This window comes from Humulus lupulus, chromosome 1, assembly GCF_963169125.1.
Source record: "Humulus lupulus chromosome 1, drHumLupu1.1, whole genome shotgun sequence".
NCBI classification, from domain to species: Eukaryota; Viridiplantae; Streptophyta; class Magnoliopsida; order Rosales; family Cannabaceae; genus Humulus; species Humulus lupulus.
The window spans coordinates 125,379,440-125,387,991 of record NC_084793.1 but is presented as its reverse complement, the minus strand read 5'-3'; positions in this window follow the sequence as shown (position 1 = coordinate 125,387,991).

Sequence of the window (8,552 nt, the reverse complement as noted above, 5' to 3'; positions counted from 1 at the left end):
GTCATGTTTCGAAAGATTAAACGGCGGGAAAAGGTGGCCAGGCCATTTAATGCAATTCTCGAAACCCGAACAAATGCCAATTGCGGCATTCCACGTGTCTAGTACTCAAGTAATAAACAAACATGGATAATCGCAACTGAAGTTTAAAAGTCCCCACTGTGTAAGTCAGAGGATGACATCATAAGACACGGGCAGGGACTTGGGGGGCAAATGTACGCCCTGATATTCAGCCCGGGTATTTTATGCAGCTCGAGTACAGCTGGCTAGCTAAGAACAGTACTAGAGGACCCACAAGTTGATATTTCCTCTGCGAAGGCAGTGCGACTCCCCAGGTAATAACACGAGTTGAGGAATACAAAGCATTAAGGCACAAGCTAAAGATGGATATAAAACACAGCAATCTGGGCGTGAGCTAGCGTTATGTTCAGGTCATGGTACTCTGACAACCTGCCATGTCCAGGAGTCTTTATAAACTTGGACACCTTATTTAGGAACGTGTGTGGTCAGACATTACATGTCCGTTATCCCTGAATTCTCGAACACGTAACATAAACGTGCATGATCAAACATCACATGTCCGATTATGCCAGACGACCCATGATCAATTTTACCTAATGATTAGACCATACCTTAATATATATTGTAATGTTCATCATTTGTGCAAGACAGGTCACATATAGGATGGGTATCCACGTGATGACCCTTGCCCCTATCCTGGGATGGTTCTTCTATAAATACCAAGACATTGGATAGAAAAAGGGTTAGGTTTTCTCTGTGTAATGCAAATACTCTGTCCAAATATAGAGAGATATACAGTAATAATATCGACTCGTGGAATAGGGGGATTTAAGCCTCCGAACCACGTAAAAAGGAACGAGTGTTCTTACTATATCATTCTAAGGATCCTTAAGAGTTATTATTCTTATTACGGTTTATCCTTAAGCACTAGTTTATTCCAGCTAATTACGTAATACACTATTGGCGAAAAAATTGTGTCAACAGTTACTACCCATGGATGATTACTTTCATATTAACCATTGGATTAATATCAATGATCCATATTTATAGTTAATTAATATTTCTAAAAATAAATTTTGCTTTTTTCAAAATTTTGGAAGGGTTACATGATGAAAAACATTTATTTATTATGAAAATATAATATTGTAAATTTTTTATTTTTCAAATGCATGTCAATTTCTAAATATAACTAGTGTCTTTCATTGGTTGGAAACAACATTAATTATGGCAAAAAAAATACTAAATTCAAAATTAATGTAGAAAAAAAATATTTTCCTATTGGTGACTTGCTATACCAAGTCAATATGTTTCCACATCATCATAATTGTAAGTACCCATCTATGGGTAGTAACCATTGAGAAGTCTTCCATTTATATATATATATATATTGTTGACGCCGTTTTTCGTGAACCTAAAATATAGAGCGAATAAACAATAGGAACTATAGCGCAGATGAATAATACAGTAAAACAACAAGAATTTTACGTGGTTCAGCAGTTAACTCTGCCTAGTCTACGAGTCAATTTTATTAAGACTTTGGAAATTTCAGGAAATTCTTCAGGGATGAATTCTCCATAAATTCTCTCAAGATATCAAAAATCCGTCCTCTCCAAGTGTTCATGATCTATCTATTTATAGAGGGTTTTCAGAGTTCGTTCCCACATATTTCGGGAAGATACTCCTATTTATTAATGAAAATAATGATATTAAATTCTGTAACTCATATATACAAGGAAACGTCCCCTGAAGACCAGGGGCATATAACAGACTTGCTAATATCCCTTTAATGTTGGGATGTTACAACAATAAATATCTTTTAAATGCATGGACTGCGTCTCATCAGATGACCCACTAAGAAGTTCAAGGTCAGCAATCAGCATCATGCCAGTCCAGGTCTATAGATAAGTTATGAGCTAGGCACCTTTCCCCACGACCAGCTCGGAGCGGGTAAATACTACCGAGGCTGTCACACTCCGAGCTTATACTTATGCCAAGCTCGAGCTACTTGATCCGCAGACACCCGACATCGGGTATATCCCGATGCCAAGTTCTTTCGAGCTTAGAAATAACTTTGAGGTTAAAAAATGTCTTTGAGTTTGCCATCTTGATTCGAGGGTTCCACACCTGAGTCATGCATATGCGTTTAAGATATTTCGAGCTCACAATTGACGAGTCCAGCTTTCGAGATCACAATCTCGGGGGTCTCGAAATCTGGGTGTAACATTTTTCCCCCTCAAAAGTATTAGTTTGAATCCTATGAGAAGGAAACTTTTGAACTACTTCCTTCGGGAACCGTTCCTTCACACACTCGAGTATGGACACGCGTCAGCTGGGTATTGCTTACTCAAGGTACTCGAGTGCCTTGAAACTCTGCCCATGATCGTTCGCCTGCCAACTTTACAGTACCATCATGTCATTTTTCCCTGGCCGTCGAATCTGATATGGAATCTGGCCAATGGCTCAGATTAATTCAACTTTTACAATCTCTAAGGGTCTATAAATATATCCCCTTTTGTCTTCTCCATTTTTTCTTCACGTTCAACTTCTCAGAGAGAAAAAATCAGAGACTTCTTTGCCTAGTTCTTGCATGTTCTCCAAGCGGAGAAGACAAAGCACGGTTGGAATTTTTGATTCAGTGAGATCGCACTTGCAGCCGCTCATTCAATCATCTATTTCCCTGTTTCCACCGATCATATTGTGTAAGTTTTCGGTTTATGGCTTCTTTACGTTATACATGTAAGTTTTTTTTTGTATGCTTTTTCCTCTGTTACACCGTGAGTGCTAGGATTTATACTAGTTTAGTGCACTAGGATTAGGGTGCTTCGACTGATAGTCATTAGACTCAAACCCAGTTTCTGCGAAAGAAGGTCCAAAAATGGTTCCTTTTCTGGGTTTTCAAATTTTAGAAACCATATCTTGCACACCAAGATATTGGGTACAAAATCAAGGTCTTTTAAGGAATGCACAATTCCCAAAAATATCACCTTTTAGACAACCGACACCTTTTTTCCCTAATATTTTGGGACTTTTCATAACTGATCCACCTTCCTTCTTCTCGGTTGAATACACGCTCTGAGATTGGTCTATTCCTTTGGGTCGAGCTTGTCTTGTAGTCTCAATCATTCGAGCTTAGGTACTATTTATTTCTTTATTTCTTGCACGCTTGGCCCTCACCCTTTGCTTTCTTGTTAGATGCCGCAGAATTCGAGAAAGTGGTGGGGGTCAAAGCTCGCAATTCCTTACTCGCCAGTAGCTTCAAGCCTGGAATCTCCATTCACTTGCAACCAACGCTTAATTCGGGAGCACGAACTGAGACGTGAGCAAGAGGACACTCGAGACCACTTCCGACGTCAGATAGACGAAGTCGAAGAAGGGAAAAGGAAAAGACTAAGGGCCGCCCTTCATCCAGATCCAGACACCGAGCCTAGACCGATCCCTCTCGATCCTGTGCTTAAAGTGACAATCGTCATCAAACTAGGTGATCTTCAGTTCTCACTGATGGGGGAACCCTCTACCTCGCAGCCGAGGAGAGAATTTTTTGAGGCTGAGCATTACTGGAGCTTGGTCACGTCACTAGGCCAGATAACCAATATTCTGGCCTTTCATGGCATAGGACTATTAGGTTCACTAAGGTATCGAGCCCCGACCTCGCACGGGCAGAGTTGCAGCGCTCCAGGAGATGGAAATCCTGACAGCAAGCTGAGATATGCAGCTTGGAGCCAGGAGCATATGAAAGCAGGGGCGATACTGCCCTTTAAGTCTTTTTCAAGGACTTCACAGACTTTGTTGGGCTGGCCCCCTTCCAGCTCACCAATTCTTACAGGGTCTTTTTCTGCCCTGAGGTCACTGTATCACGAGTTGAAGTGGGTAGGATCTTCACCAGAAGAGATTTTATACCTCTTCTGCTTGAAAAGAAATCCCTCCCGACCTCGGGGAGGGGACGACTTATACTACCTCTCGAGCTATCCGAAGGAGAAGAAGATGTTTGTAGACCTTCCCAATCATCCCCCTGACTTCAAGAAGGCCTTCTTCTGGACAGATGGCCTACCCTCGTCTCAATTCTATTCGTTCAGACGGATTCGTATGTATTTCAACCTACTTCTTTTTTGTGCTCGAACTTTGCTTTAGGCTCATGCTTAGCTGAAATGTGCTTAATTTTCCAGCCAACTATCATCGCCCTACTCCCACCGATGAGATGAGGGAGAGCTGAGAGACTCTGCTCCAGCTTCCCTATGGCAGGAGGTCTCTCTCCTACCTCCTTCATGAAGGAAAGCTCCGAGCATGTGGGCTCTTAGGAGAGGATCAGTCTACATCGGACTGGTCCAATAAAAAATACGACCAGTGGGAGCTCGTGCCTCTACCAAATGTCAACCTCCCCCCAAGGAGGGATGCGAGGCCTCCACCTCCAGTTCGTCATAGGAGTCCACAATCGGGGAATGAGGCCAATGACGAGGCCTCAAGCTCGGGCTCGGATGATCAAGGTACAGTCATCCTTAGCTCGAATATGTGGCCCCCCTCCCTATTAAAGCATAAACCCGATAGGTTAATATTATGTAAGGATGATAGGAACCATTTCTATGTATGGTCTTGGGTAGATGATAGGGTACATAGGTTTGATAGCTGGCTTGGGAAATACGACACCATGTATAGCCTGAACGAGGTATGGAATGGGATAGTCGTCTAATACGGGACTAACGACTATAGGGACCTTTCGAGGTTGACTTCCACCTATAGGGAAGGCACTCCCCCCACCTCTTCTGAAGATGGAGGAATTTCGTTGTTGTCGAGCACAAGCTCGGGGGAGAGTTCCAGTTAGGTTTCTCTCCACTTGTCTTTTTATCCCATGTATGTTTGCATTATGCTGAGTTACTTTATTTTTCGATAACTCATATATGGTGTAACTGTGCAGGAGAGATGGACTCCAACCTTGACAACATCCTTGAGAGTGGCGGGGCCAAAAGAAGCAAGCGCCCGAGAGGCTCTCAGAAGTGCGAGCATCCCGCCAAGGTCCTTAAGAGGACTGAAAAGATACCTCCTCCACTAGCCCTGGCTGCTACGAGCTTGGCTGTGGAGTTGAATCCTCAGGTCGAGTTGTCCACTACGGTCGAGCTCCAACCTCCTCCCATCATGGTTCACTCAACACTTGGCCCACCTCCGAAAAAACCCTCAACTTCCACAACACACAAGTTGTCAGTTTCTACTCACATCGATGAGTATGTAGTTGACAGTGCTGCTGGATCCCATGGGGCTACGCTTGGCTCGGACATTCTGTCTCGAGTGGGCCAGAGCTTTAGTGGCTTTGACGCTCCTCATTGGCAGTTCTTGAATAATGCTCGAGACTGCAATACGCTTTATGAGAAGAGTATCAAGCTCACTGATGCGGTAACTTCCCTCATCTTTCGGTATTTGCTGTATTTACACTGGGTCCGTATGCTAATTTGATTTCTTTGAATGCCAGACTCTTGCTGTCTCTGCCTAGCTCAACTATAAACTGAACAATGAGGTCCACTCGAGCATGTCAATTGCTCAGGAGGTGAAGGATCTCCAGCTCAAACTGAGTAATGAGCTCAAGGCAACAAAGGCAAATGTGGAGGCATGAGCTGAGGAGCTAAAGGCCAAGTATTCCGAGCTTGAAAAGCTGAATGCCTGGCTCGCGGAGCTTGAACAGGAGAATGCCTGGGTCAAGGAGACCAATGCCAAGCTTGAAGAAGAGAAGGCCACCATTTTCGAGATCATGGAAGGTGAAAAGAGTCGTCTTCTCAAGGAGTTTAAGGAGAAGAAGGACTGGGCAGTCAACATGGCCATGTATAGAATCTGGGCCAACAATGTCGACCTCGACACCAGCTTCTTAGGCCTTCTTGAAGCGAAGCTCGTGGCCCAATGGCAGGCTCGACTGAATGATGAGGAGACTGCCCGAGATGAGGCAGAGAAAGCCGGAGGGAACGCTGATGCTGAGAAGGCCAAGGAGAATGCTCCTTCTTAATTCTTGCCTCGGAGTTAGCATTACTTTTTTGAACTTACTTTAATATATTTACTTTACATTTCTTGAGCCGAAATATTTTGCGCAATTTAAATTAAAGTGTCATATATGCATGTTTATTCATACAAACATAATTTGGATTTATGCTCGAGGTTCAATGCGTTCATGCACAGTTTGCTTAAATTATCCACTTCCGATCTCGTTATTTGTCAAGGTCGGATATTACTTTTACCATGCACCCAAAAGTACTTATATGGCGTGTAATGTAGATGATTTAGTTGTATCATACTTTTTAGTTGCTTTTTCTCGTCCTCGGTTAGCTCTCTGAGGTTATGAGGTCAAAACTATTATTTTGCAAGATACTCCAGCCTCGATCTCGACTTAGCACGAAGTGGGTTATGTCCCAACTTGCTGCCGATTAGTTTTTAGCTGGTTTGTTCAAAACCTATTAAAGTCGTGTTAGGTTTGTAATCCATACACTTATATTTTTAATCTAGTTTGCATATTTGGTTACATCCAAACATTTTTATCTTTGTGGCAGTTTGGTTATATCCAAACTTATCTCATTTCGCGCATTTGGTTATATCCAAACGCTTGTATGTTTTTGACAGTTTGGTTATATCCAAACAGTTATATGCGTTTCGTATATGCTATTTTATTTTTTCAAGTTGATGGTATATGTACCACTGATGCCCCCTTAATATCCTATGAGTGTGACCATAGGTTATTAAATTAAGAGAGATTGCAAAAAATACAGCATATTAAATGAAATCAAACTTTATTTGAAAAAATCCAAAAATAGAAAAACAGTACAGATAAACAAGCATGGTTATAGGCGACGTCCTTCCTATACTATTGATAGTAAGGTCATAGGTGTTCGCCATTCCATGCTCGGGGTACTAGACTTCCATTAAATCTTACGAAGTTGTACACGCCGGGTCGGATGACTGACTCTATCTGATAGGGTCCTTCCCAATTTGGCCCGAGCACGCCAGCTGCTGGATCCCGTGTTGCCAAGAATACACACCTTAGCACCAAATCTCCCACGCCAAATTTTCGATCTCGAACTCTTTTGTTGAAGTACCGGGTAGCTCGCTGTTGGTATGCATCATTTTTTAATTGAGCTTCGTTCCTTCTTTCTTCGATCAGGTCAAGAGTTTCTTCGAGCTGAGAGTGGTTTGAGGTTTGATCATAAGCGAGGGCTCGAATTATGGGAATTTTGACCTCGATTGGCAACATAGCCTCGCAACCATACGCCAGAGAGAACGGGGTATGTCCTGTTGATGTACGGGCCGTGGTCCTATATCCCCATAGGACTTGGGGAAATTCTTCGGGCCATCTTCCTTTAGCTTCTTCCAACATTTTCTTCAGCGAACTTTTTAGAGCCTTGTTTACAGCTTCGACCTAGCCATTCGCCTGGGGATGGGCCACTGACGAGAAGCTCTTTATTATTCCATTTTTTTGGCAAAAGTTGGTAAACAGATCGCTGTCAAACTGGGTTCCGTTATCGGACACAATCTTCCTCGGCATCCCATATCGACATATGATGTTTTTCACCACAAAGTCAAGGACTTTTTTGGAGGTTATTGTCACCAAAGGTTCAGCTTTTGTCCACTTTGTGAAGTAATATATGGCGACTACTGCGTATTTTACTCCGCCCTTGCCAGTCGGAAGGAAGCCTATGAGGTCGATTCCCCATACCGCAAATGGCCATGGGGAGGTCATCATAGTTAGTTCGGATGGCGGAGCTCGAGGAATTGTGGCGAATCGTTGGCACTTATCACACCTTTTTACGTAGTCGAACGAGGTTGATTTGATGTTAGGCTAGAAGTATCTCTGGCGTATGATTTTCTTGGATAGGCTATGCCCCTCAGTATGGTCTCCACGGAACCCTTCATGAATTTCTTCTAAGATTTTCTTAGCTTCGGGTGGAGCCACACACCGGAGTAGTGGCATGGAATATCCTCTTCTATACAACCTTCCATCTACAATGGTATAACGAGGGATTTGATACATCAACTTTTGAGCCTTGGTCCGTTCTTCCGGGAGAATTCCGGTCTCGAGATATTCAACTATCGGAGTCATCTAGGTAGGCTCGGAATTGATCATACACACGTCCTCCTGCTCTGGCTCGTCAATACTAGGTACCGAGAGATGTTAATTTGGTACGACATTCAGTTCGTCATTCTCGGTAGAGGTAGCGAGCCTAGCTAAGGCATCCGCATTCGAGTTCTGTTCTCGAGGGACCTGTTCTATCGTATAGAACTTGAAATGATCCAATGCTGATTTTTCCTTTTCTAAATATGTCGCCATTCTCGAACCACGAGCTTGGTACTCTCCCAAGATTTGGTTAACCACTAGCTGGGAGTCGCTGTAGCAATGTATTGCTTTAGCTTTGAGCCCCTTGGCTATGCGAAGTCCCGCCAGTAAAGCCTCGTACTCGGCCTCGTTATTTGACGCGTTGAAGTCAAATCTTAAGGCAGAGTGAAATCGGCTTCTTGCAGGGGAGATCAAAATTACCCCTGCCTCCGATCCATTTTCATTAGATGACCCG